The 12,336-nt window shown below is 44.4% G+C and overlaps 1 protein-coding gene across 2 annotated transcripts in view; it reads right to left on the minus strand.

The window, feature by feature from the left end:
- The window catches only part of PLAGL1 (PLAG1 like zinc finger 1), a 113,884-nt gene extending 110,378 nt beyond the window's left edge, over positions 1 to 3,506 (minus strand). For both annotated transcript variants that reach the window (XM_058534214.1, XM_058534213.1), the window contains exon 1: positions 3,114 to 3,506. The gene's annotated coding sequence lies outside the window, so the exon portion shown is untranslated. The remainder of the gene's footprint in view (positions 1 to 3,113) is intronic.
- Between the last annotated feature and the right edge of the window lie 8,830 nt (positions 3,507 to 12,336).

Here is a 12,336-nt window from a genome sequence, read left to right on the forward strand (position 1 = left end):
CCTCAGAAAGAAAAACGTAATTTTCATAGAAATCAACAATGAGAAGTGGAGAGTCACTAGGTGATGGTGTGAGTGGGAGATTTGTAACAGACACATGATTACAGCCCTCGTCCCTTTCAACACCAGGGAGAGCCGATCTCAGCCATCACAGAACCAGCAACAGCGTGGAGCTGGAGAAATGCACAGGACTCAATTCCAAAAGACACAGAGTGACCCATTAGCTACACGACTTGAGCAAGTCAGCCTTTCCCAATTCCAGTTTCTTCCACTGGAAAAAGACAGTGCTATTTGCCCAGTTTACCAGTGCTTCCACTAGGATCAAGTAAGGTGAGCTAACAAGAGCAGGGGGCCCCCCTGACTGAGGCTTGATTGCTGCCAGGTGCCTCCTAAGCATCATAGCTGTTAATCCTCACAAGTCTCCTGTAGATCAGATTATTATCCTCATATTACGCGTGAGGAGACACAGCTAGTTACAGCCCCTGCCCAAGGTCACCAATTAGTAAGTTATTCAAACTCAGGGCTATTGAGCCCATGCTTTAACTACCACATTATATTGTCTCCCTCTATGTTTTGAAATAACTTTGAAAACTAAGAGTCTATACACGTTTAATCAAAATGTGTAAGACAACAGATCCCCCAGGAAGCTGGCAGCCATGTTTGATTCACCCATTTCTCTTTCGCTCTCCCTTCCCAGTAAGTGGTTACTTCTGTGCCTTTCCACCATCAATTTTATCAAACGCCCTCCGCCCCATCTCCCTCTTCTAGTTATCTTTATTCCTCTTACAGTTTTCCTTTTGTACCTCTCTCCAGTATTAAGCTTTCCTAAGTAACATGAGAACCACCAAAAAAAAGCAGAACTTTTAAAAGTGCATGTAATTGAAAGACTTTATCCGAATATTATTTTTAAGCAGAACTAAATATTTAATAAGCACGCAGGACATATTTAAAATGTTTCTTTTTGTTTAACAACTACTTTCTTGGATTAACTTGAGACATAGCTGAGACTTTTACAAAGATAAAATGACAGAAAGCTTAGTAAATTTTTAAAGACTCATCGTGAAACCAAAAGTCATATTTCTACTTTAGATTGTCAGCATATGATTACGCCAGAATTTTATTAGACTGAAAAATAAGAACACAGATTTGACTACACAAATCCTAAATTCTCCAAGCTTTTACAGAAGGGTGCTGTTTACTCAGGTCCAATGTTGCCTCTTACTGATGCCCTTCCCCCGTGGCCAATGGAGCTGCTCTTTCCTCTGGGCCACATGGCTCTTTGTTCATTTTATACCTTTATTATCATCATAACCGGGTTATATTGTGGCCTGTTTTCACATCAGTCTCCTCCACTAGACAGAGATGACTAGGGCAAAAAACATTTTTTTTTTCCATCTTTGTATTTCAAGAACGCCCGGTACATCAAGATCCTCTACGCAGATCTGTTGAATAATGGAACAACAATTCACATTTAGCAGGAAAACATGCAGTACTCCAGACAGACTGGGGTTACCACAGGGCAGGACACATTGATGATTACTGGCTCTTAATTTGCCTACATGAAAATAATCTAAAGCCTCTGGTTTCTGAGAAGAGGAAATATACATGGTGCATTTCTTCAAACCATTATCCACAGATGTGGCCGGCTGGAGTTTGCTTGCTTTTCATCCAGATGACACGGATTTTCTGACTTACAGTTGATACCAACACTGTTATGGATCTAATCACCTGAAAACAAACCCTCTCTTCCTTCTCTGGCAAGATTATTCTTCCACTCGCCCTCACTTAGGCCAAACATCACCTGCAGAACCAACACACTGCATCCCCTCGTTGCCACTGCCCCAGAATCCTGTATCATTGTTCCAATTTCTCCCTTTTCAAAACACTTCCACACATCGTATACCATCTTATCTTTCTAACAAATTCTTAGGGGCCACTTTGCAGATGAGGAAACACGGTGCTTAAATTTGTTCAATGCCACACTGAGTAGAACCCAGCTCTTGCACCTCCTGATTCCTACCAGGCGCCCCCAGGAAAATCCCCGGAGAAACTTGCACACAAATGCCCAGGCCAGGGCTTCAGCCCCATGGACCTCTGAGTCCGGACCTTCGGGGTGGGCCCAACAGACGCACTTTGAAAAACTCTCGAGGTGCTGGGCGGCTCCTCAAGTTAAGCAGCCCCCCACCACACATCTTCATCTTGTATTCTCATTGTGTAGTCCCTGAACACTGCGGGGTTATTTCTTTTTTCATTCAAGTGGCCAAACACACGCTCAATACCACGACTCGGAAGTAACTGCAATGGCTGTCACTTATTTTTCTCAAAAGAACGAGGGGCATCTGCGGACCTCTTTACACTCGGTGAACGGAACCAACCCCTGGGGGTCGCTTTCCCTAGGCGAAGCACCCCCCCAACACACACACACACACACACTCGCACACTCTGAAGCTCGGGCGCTTTCGCTGACGCAAAACAACCCAGCTGCGCACCTGCAAAAGCTACCGCGACTGCCACCCGCCACCCACCCAGGAGTCCCGCCCCATCATTCTTCTCTGCGCGTCCTCTAGGGTCCTGGGGGCTCCACGGCCCCCAGTCCCTTTTCTCCCGAAGTCTGTGGGGACTTCCCCCACCGCCACTCGGTCTCTCAAGGGACGGGCTACACTTGAACTTGAGATTCTCACGTTTGGGGTGGTTCAGAAATTATTAGCCCGTGGGAGACGCCGACATCCCCGCCCCCTCCGCCCCCCAGCCTGTGTGCACACAGCACGTGGATCAGGCAAAACACGCCCCCGGCCGGGGCCGCGGGGCGGGCGGTGGGTGGCAGCGCCTCGGCCCGTCGTCACCGTCGCCGCCCCGCCGCGCGCAGGAGCCGGAGCGCGGACCGGAGAGAAAGGGGAAGCGCGCCCGAGCGCACAAAGGCGGCCCGCCCCCGGCCCGCGCGCCCCGGCCCCCGGCCTCGGGTCCCGCCGCGCCCCGGCCCGGCCCGGCCCGGCCCCGCGCGCCCCGCCTGCCCCGCCTGCCCCGCCGAGCGCACCTGCGGCCCGGGGGGCCCCGGCCCGCGCGCCCACCTGCGCGCGCCCCCTGCGCCGCGGCCCCGCAGCAGCCCCGCCTCGCACCTTCTCCTCCTCCTGGCTCGCCGCCAACTTTCTCCTCCTTGGAAAGTTCTCGAGCCCGATCCCGGAGGCCCGGCGCCGGTGGCTGGGGGGAAGCGGGCCGGTCCGGGCGGCCGCCGGGCGAGCAGCGCGGCTCCGGCTCGGCTGCGCGGAAAAGGAGAAGGGGAAGGGGAGGAAGGGGCGGGGAGGCTCGGCGGGGCGATCCCCTCCGACCCCAGCCTGCCCGCGGTCTGGGCGCCAACTTTCCGCCCCGGCGTGGGCCGCTCTGCCTCTCTCCCAGCGACACCATTGTCATCCCCTCCAGGGGCGAAGAGTTTGGGCTGTGGGGTCAGGCTGCTTCGGTTCAGATCTTGCTCCACTCCTTACAAGTGTGCGCCCTTAGGCAACTTACTTGACCCATCTCTGCAAACAAGGAAAAGGATAGGACCCATCCAGGGCGAATCCAGATCGTGTGGGGCCTGAAACTTAAACGATGGGGGCGGGGGAGGGGGAGGCCTTCCTCAGGGAAGATGGAAAATTAGCCTCAGGGCTCTGGAAGGGGCTTGTACAAGGGAGGGGGCCAGAAGCTGAAGGTCCCTTCGCTGTCCGTGTTAAATGCCTCTGTCAGGCTCTTAGATGTTGGGAGAATTAAATCAGGTGAACCGCGTGAAACGCCTAGAACGGGTCCCGCACACTCCGCAGGTGCTGTTTATGGGGATGATGTCCTGCTAACCGGTCAAGTGGACCTGGAGGGGAGGAAATAATGATTGTCAATTACGTGCCAGGTGTTTTAAGTACAGATTGTACTTAATTCATGCACAAACGTTATACCAATTCTATAGGTCAAAAACCTAGGGCGCAGAGAAATCATATGACCTGCTCATGGTCGCACAGAACCCAATTCTGTCGCATTGCAAAGACCCGGTTTTTCCGCAAGTCCACCTCACGAGTATTAATATGTACATATATTACTATAACTTGTTTGAGCTAGAAAAGAAGAAATTCCCCCGTGAGAGAACAGAGTGCCTCAGAAATACCTGTTATTTCTGAATTCTCACTGCAAAATTTCCCCAGCTCAGTATACAGCGAACGGATTGCCTTTGAAACTACACCCCCTGCGTTTGAGGTACCCTGTTGCAAAATCGATAAATGGCTTTACTTAAATGTGTTCAGGTTACACATTTGCTTGCTTTCCTAGCATTATGCGTTTACTTTTTCCATCGATTATTAATACTACTGCAATTCAGATTAATGGGTTTATAATCTATCCCCAAAGGGCTTATAAACTAAGACAGACAATAACATAATGAAAAGAACTCTCCTTATGTAAAGAGCACTTTGCATACTGTTCTAATGGAAGCTCTGCCTCTTTTTGCTGGAGTTGTAGTTACCCGTAATTAACTGATGAAAGCTCAGAAGCATGTCGAATTGTCTAAGTTCACACAGATAGCAAGGATTGGAACCCACTTTTGCTTGGATCCTAAACCTTGGCTCTTTTCTCTACACCTTGAGGAGAAGAGAAGAAACTAGCAAAAATATGTGAAGTCATTTATGTCTTGCAAAGTGGAGGGAAAGGAGATATCAAATTCTAGTAGTTATTTTCTTAAATTAAGTTTCTATGGCTGGAGAACTAAACATAAAGCTTAGACCCACAACTTGGTTTTCTAGGGTGAGGAAGGAACAGGGCCTGGTATAGTGCCAGGCACATAACAGTATACTTGGTGAATGAATGAATTAATTCATAAAAGAATTGGTGAAATGGTGCTTGGTGGTGCCTGTTAAGTCACAACCTTTCAATAGACGTGAGTCTTGTAAAAAATGACTGTATAGCAAAGAGAAACCTCTTTATCTCCACCCTTCTGTTTTTTCGCACTGTATCCACTCTTGGGTCACTATTGGCCAATAAAATGGGCAAATCAAATTTAAAGAGGGAGCCAAAGGAAGAAGGAAAGAACAGAGAAGGATGAAAAGACCATAGGCAAGGGGTGGGTGGGAGAATGAGAAGGGACATCCTTTCCCTTGCCCGCTTCTCAGAGGGAAAAGATTTTATATCTGTAAGAAATATGAAAAAAAAAATTCAACAGTGGGGCCGGCCCGGTGGCGCAAGTGGTTAAGTGCGTGCGCTCCGTTGCGGCGGCCCGGGGTTCGCCGGTTGGGATCCCGGGCGCGCACCAACGCACTGCTTGGCAAGCCATGCTGTGGCGGCATCCCATATAAAGTGGAGGAAGATGAGGCACAGATGTTAGCCCAGGGCCAGTCTTCCTCAGCAAAAAAAAAAGAGGAGGATTGGCAGATGTTAGCACAGGGCTGATCTCCTCACAAAAACAAAACAAAACAAAACAAAAAAAACAAAAAAATTCAACAGTAAGTTAAATCTTCTAACTAAATTGTGAAATTGAAGCCATAGTTTCATTTTTATTGTATTAGTGTAAAAACAGCAATGTTTTGTTAAGACAGAAAATAAAACCTAAGCATCTAAGCAATCTTGCCCACCTCCACCCCCACCCAACAGGTTGGTCCCACAGTGGCTTTGGATGGGGTGGGGGATGGGAGTTCACAAGTTGAGATCAAGAAGGCAAGTTCACTGCCTCTCCCTGGGGCGGAGAAGCATTCATGCAGGAAGTGAACTTTCAAAGACTTTCAAAAACAAATTCAATAAAGGCAGTGAGAGAAAGGGGCATACGAGAAACTTTCAAGGAATGGGTGAAAATTCCATGGAGGAGTTGCAATGGTGGCTCTAGTGAAAGGAATTACAGCTAGCATCTTAATGTTTACCCAAGCAAGCTAACTTCAGAGTTCATCTCTCCAGTCCACGCTGTTAAGCGCTTCGAGGTAGAGCATGAACTAACTGACCATCTGGTCTAGATATGGCAGGCTGGAGAATAAAAAGTGAGGGAGAAAGGACCTCCAGCTGCTTTCCTAAGCGACCTGCAGAAGATGGAGGCTCTTGAGCCTGAAGTTTAAAGCAAAATTTAAAGAAATGGGTGAAGGAGGCCAAAAGGTAAAAGCAAAAACAAAAACAAAAAAATACCTGTTAAAGAAATGAATATGTTGGCTGAACTGCAATCTGAATCATCTCTTATAAAAAACAAGAATACAGAATTGACTTTACTCATTCAACTTTCATTCAATAAATATTATTTGGGATTTTTAACCTAGCGTTTTTATCATAATGTGTACATATAGTTCCTATGAATAAACATAAAATTAAGCATATTGAGACAAAAGGATAACTTCCGTTCTACGTTTTTTCTGTTGTGCACAAGATCAGCTGTCATGCTCAGCAGTTGAAGTGTCATAATTTTTTCTCAATTATCCTTCTCCATTTTTAACGGGTTAATAGCAAATCGCTTGCTTGTTGTATGATTCTTGCATGAGGCCAAAAAATAAATGTATTACTGAATAAAAAAGTGATTAAAAAAGATATTTGTCTCTACTCACTGATTTCAACAGTGAGGGTCATAATACCATACACCATGAATTTTATTGCATTAAAATTATGGAACAACTATTAAAATACAAATGCAAAAAATTGTGGAAATTCAAGGAAAAGTTGACAAATCCACTACTTGTTGGAGGAGGTCATCAAAAGGATGTGACCACCGGGTGACCTGAGAGCTGGACCCAGGCAATGGGAGGCTCCTCACCCCTCCCTTGTCCTTGGAACGTTCCTCTGGTTCCCACAGTGGGAGCGATTTTCAAGGACACAGCTTTGAGAGAGCAAGGTGTTGTTAAGATCATCTGGACTGTGTTCGTGACTGAACCCCCTTATGGCCTCTATATGAACTTTTAAGACTCTGGTGGGTGCGTGTGGAGATCTACTTGTCTTTCAGCCACCCAAGACAAGCCTCATAAGTAAGTTCCCTTGCTTATTAAAACTGCCACCTACCAGTCTGGAGCGGTGTGCCTCTTTCCTTGGTCTCTCCTTGCTGTCTGTGTATGGGTGACAGTTTACAAACCAACACTACTATAGCAGGAGATTTCAACAGAATCTCTCTAGGTTACTGTTGGGTTAAGCAGATAAAAATAGTAAAGATATAGGAGGTTTGAAAAACATAATTAACAGGCTTGCTCTACCAGACATACATTAAAAATGTTTTAATTAAAAAAATAAAGCAAATTCATTCCTCAATCCCAGGTTGAGAGCACAGCTCTCCTTAGTTACATACCTAGTTAGGACAACCTTCATATCCATTCTTTCTTTTTTTTTTTTTTGGTGAGGGAGTTTTGCCCTGAGCTAACATATGTGCCCATCTTCCTCTATTTTGTATATGAGACACCACCACAGCATGGCTTGATGAGTGCTGCATCGGTCCCCACCTGGGATTTGAACCTGTGAACCCCGGGCCGCCAAAGCAAAGGGCACAAACTTAACCACTATGCTGCTGGGCTGGCCCTCATATCCAAATTTCCCTGGCACACCCAGCAGTCCTCAACTTGCAAATGTAGTATCTTAGTTGTGAACAGTCTGCAGAGTTGTGTACTCTACATTAATACCCACACCCCCAACCACCTTTCCTACACCAGATTCTATTCGGGGTCACCATCTGCTGAGAGATGACACTAGCTATTGAGTGATGGGTGGTGCTATCAGCTGGCTCTCCTAGGAGCCTGAGTTTTGCTGGGGGCTTGTGGCCCCAGTGCCCACTGCCCCATACTGAATTATGGTGTTCTTCAACATCTACCTCCCCAGAGATGGCATCTTGAAGGAGGCTGGGGGATCATGTCCCAGTGCCTGGAACCCGCTCCACCCAGTGAGTGGTGGGGTATTTCTTGGTAGTTCTGGCACACAACCTCAAACCCTTAGTGACAGCTCGAACCCTGTCCCCTCCCCTGTTCCAACTACACAGCCTGGCACAATCCTGGAAGCCAGGTTTAGTCTCCCCAGGTGCCTGGGACAGGGGTGGCCTGACACTGGCACCCACCTATCTCCCTGCTTGGGGTTTCAGGGTGGGAATGGGGAGGCTATACCTCTCCCTCACCCTGCCCCAAGCATCTCAAGCCTGAAAGAGCCAGGGCCTACAGAAACCATAATCAGGAATTTTGTCATCACTTCTTTGTTGCAGTGATGAGAACCATTTATAATATTTACGGTTTTTCTTTGCTTATGCATTTGCCTTTTGAACTCTTTTCCAGAAACTCATTAGTTACCAATGTAAGGGACTCTCTTAGTGAACACATTACTCCAAGGATATAGAATTCTCTTCTCACATCGCTGCCTCCCATTCTGCACTGCCGTGTCTTGCTTCCTATTTTTTAAATTTCTTTATGACTTTTAATCCTAACACCCATTCATATTTTCTCAGTCCACTATCTCCGTTCTGAGTTCCTCTATCTGCCTACCCAATATAGGTCAGTTTTTCTTTTAATGCACAGATTTCCTTACCACCATAGGGCTCTTCATTCCCTAGAGCTCCCTCCATTCCTGGTCGGGAATCTCCCCTCATCCGCTTTCATTGTTACTTTCCCCAATTGTTATGTATTACTGGAACAACTGAGGAGTATGTTGATTGGATCCACTATGAATTCACGTAATAAGAAGAGTATTTACCACTCTTTAACATCCTTTTCATCCTCTCTCCATTGCATGCTCTGCCTCCACAATTCTAAACCTTTTACATCTAAGACCTCAACAGATGCTTCTCCTCACTCTCAACAGATGGGATTGCCTTCTACTTCAAGTCGAAATACTTCCCCCTGGAGCTTCCACAAATATTTTTGCATCTTTCCATTATTTATCTTTTTGCTTTCTTCTCTCTGAGAAACTGTTCCTCCTTGTGAAAGCTAATCCCTGTGCCTTAAACCCCAAAGCCCCAACTTCTCCAGGAGTGGACTCTATTAATTGTTGCCTTTTACTTGCATTTTCCAAGTCCTCCACTTGGTTGCCTCTTGGGGCTCTGCTTTCAAGCTGAGGACTCTATTATTGTTTAAATAATACTTATTAATATTAATATAAAATTTTCCAACAGCTCTGCTCTTCCCTCAAACTATTGGCCTGTAGTCAATCTTCCCTTACCACCAAACTTGGTCAATGGGTGTCTATTCCCACTGCCTCAGATTCTGGCCTGTACTCTCTATGGACCACCTTAGAACCCACCCTTTGGAATCTGGGCTTCCCAACCACTCTGCTTTCCCTCCTTCCTTGGCAATCAATAGGTGCATCCTAATTGCCAATCCACTGGGCTCAGTCTTCAGCATCCTTGACTTCTCTGAACTGTTTACAAGGTTGACCTGTGCCGCCTCCTTCATACTCTCTTCTCAAAGTTTTTTCTTTTTTAAAAAAATTTTTAGGGGTTTTTTTTATTGGCTACATGACAGCTACCTGATGTTACCCTTATTTAGAGGTCTTGGTTCCTTTTATAATCCATCAGTTCATACACTTCAAAACAAGCCAGACCCCCAGGCATCCCATGTCATACCTCAATATTTACCAAACATTACCAAAATTATGTAAATTTTATATACTTAGATTTTATATACTCTTTCAATATTTTCTATCTACACACTTGCTGGGGAGAGGGAGAAAGTGTTGTAAATAGCCCCAAGGAAATATCTAACTTCTCTAAGCATAGGCAAAGCAATTATCAAGAAACTAAAGGAAATCCTACATGAAATTATCTGTCTATTCAAAGCTAGTATCTGTGTATCGAGGAAATAATGCCAGCCCTGGCACAAAACAATTCCTCGCTTAGCTTCTGTGATTCTGTATCTCCTGGTTCTCCAAACACTCAAAACACTTCTTTATCTCCATCCTTTCCTCTTCTTCTTTCCTAAATGTGAGTGGTCCTCCAATGTTCTAGCTTCAGATCTTTTCTTCTTTCTGTCTTCTCTCATTCTCCTGTCCACTTATGTCTTTAATAAACTTATTATAAATCACTTGTAGACACACAAATTCCAAATCTCTAGCCCTGAAAGATCCTGAATCATCTTCCTCTGGGGTTCCCACTAGCCCATCTAACTCAATATTCCAACCTGAACTCAGCATCTCATCATTGTAACTAGTTTTATACTGTGTTTCAATTTTCATAATTCTGACAGCCCTGCCATTTTCCTAGACACCCAGATTTGAAACCATAGTGCCTTTTTTGTTTCTTCTCTGTCCTTTTCTCCCATATCATGCTTCCCAAATTCTATCACAAGTATACTTGAGGGGACCGGGCCGGTGGCGTAGTAGTTAGGTTCGCGTGCTGCGCTTCAGCACCATGGGTTCGGATCCCGGGCACAGACCTACTCACTGCTTATCAAGCCATGCTGTGGCAGGGTCCCATAGAAAGCAGAGGAAGATGGGCATGGATGTTAGCCCAGGGCCAATCTTCCTCAGCAAAAAGAGGAGGATTGGCAACAGGTGTTAGCTCAGGGCTAATCTTCCTCACCAAAAAACAAAAGTGTACTTGGAATAAGCTTGGCATATATATTCTTATGATGTCTATCTGACTTTGTCTTGAATTATAGTTTATGACAATTTTAAAAGAAAAATCTGTAAAAGGAAATTTGAATAATGCTATTTAGATACTTAAGTTAATATCAATGATATTATTAGTCACCCTGCAAAAAAGGTATTTACAGTAAGCACAAGATGTAAAACTCAATCTCTACCTTTAATATTTAATTAAAATAATTAAAGTAATAAAATTAAATTAATAAAAATTAAATTAATATTTAATAAAAATTACATGCAGTTATATTATTTTTGCCTACTAGAAAAAATTAGTACTATTTTGAAACTATATATCAGTCATTTGAAAAAGTAATTAAATTTTATTATGTGTTATGGACTGAATTGTGTTCGCCCAAGATTCATATATTGAAGCCCTAACCCCCAAAGTGACTGTATTTGGAGACAGGGCTTTTAAGGGGGTAACTAAGGTTAAAGGAAGTCATAAGGGTAGGGCCCTGATCCAATAGGACTGATGTCCTTACAGGAAGAAGAGGAGACACCAGGAATGTGCATGCACAGAGAAAAAGCCATGTAAGGACACGGATGGAAGGCGACCATCTGCAAGCCAGGAAGAGATCCTCACCAGAAAGCAACCCTGTCGACGCCTCGCTCTTGGATTTCCAGCCTCCAGAACAGCAAGAAAATAAATTTCTGTTAAGCCACCCAGTCTGTGATGTTTTGCTGTGGCAGCCCTAGCAGACTAATACGTTGTGAATAATTTTTATATACGAAGGAGAGAAAATAGTAAAATAAGCCCCCATATAACCATTGCTCAAATTTAATAATGACCAAGATTTTGTTACGTGTACTTCATATATTTTTTTTCTTTCCTTTCCTTTCTGAAGCATTTAAAGCAATGCTCCTTACTTCACTATGAACCTTTTATACAACATCAATGCCGTTATCGCACTAACAAAATTAATAACTTGCAATCGTATAAAACCCAGTCCATATTCAAACTCACAGTTGTCTCATAAATATGTTTTTACAACTGTTTTTTGTGTTGTTTTGTTTTAATCAACACAAGTTTCACCCATTGCATTTGATTGTTATGTCTCCTAAGTCCTTTTCAGTCTTTTTAGTTTCCATGTTATTGATTTGTGGAAGAAACTGAGTCCATAATGTTCAAATGCCCCACATTCTGCACTTGTCTGTTTACTTCCTTCCTAGTGGTACTTGTTGTACCATCCTGACATTTCCTGTAAACTTATGCCCGTTAGTATGGTTTTTACATTGTGGAATTTTTCCTCTACCTTATGGGTCACTCATAAAAACACACGTCTTTCAGTGATGCCTTTGTCTCTGGATTCATCTCACTTGGTCCTTAACCTTTCAACAGGTACCAATTGTGACGAATTAATCATATTCTAGTGGTCTCCCTAAGATTAGAATGGTGACATAATGTAGAATCTGAAGACACATACACATGATTAAATAAAAGAAAATTATTTTAGAAGAAATTCAGGAAACAATTATCATTGTTTGTTCTTTGATTCAATATGATGTACTGTAGGAATATTCTCTCATTAAAAATTTACCCATTTTTGGGACCGGCCTGGTGGTGTAGCTGTTAAGTTCACGTGCTCCACTTCGGCAGCCTGGAGTTTGCAGGTTCGGATCCTGGGTGCGGACCTACACATCACCTATCAAGCCATGCTGTGGCAGCATCCCATATAAAGTAGAGGAAGATGGGCATGGATGTTAGCCCATGGCCAACCTTCCTCAGCAAAAAGAGGAGGATTGGCAACGGATGTTAGCTCAGGGCTCATCTTCCTCAAAAAAAATAAATAAATAAAAAGAAAAATTTAC

The sequence above is a fragment of the Diceros bicornis genome, chromosome 39 (genome assembly GCF_020826845.1).
Source record: "Diceros bicornis minor isolate mBicDic1 chromosome 39, mDicBic1.mat.cur, whole genome shotgun sequence".
Lineage (NCBI taxonomy): Eukaryota > Metazoa > Chordata > Mammalia > Perissodactyla > Rhinocerotidae > Diceros > Diceros bicornis.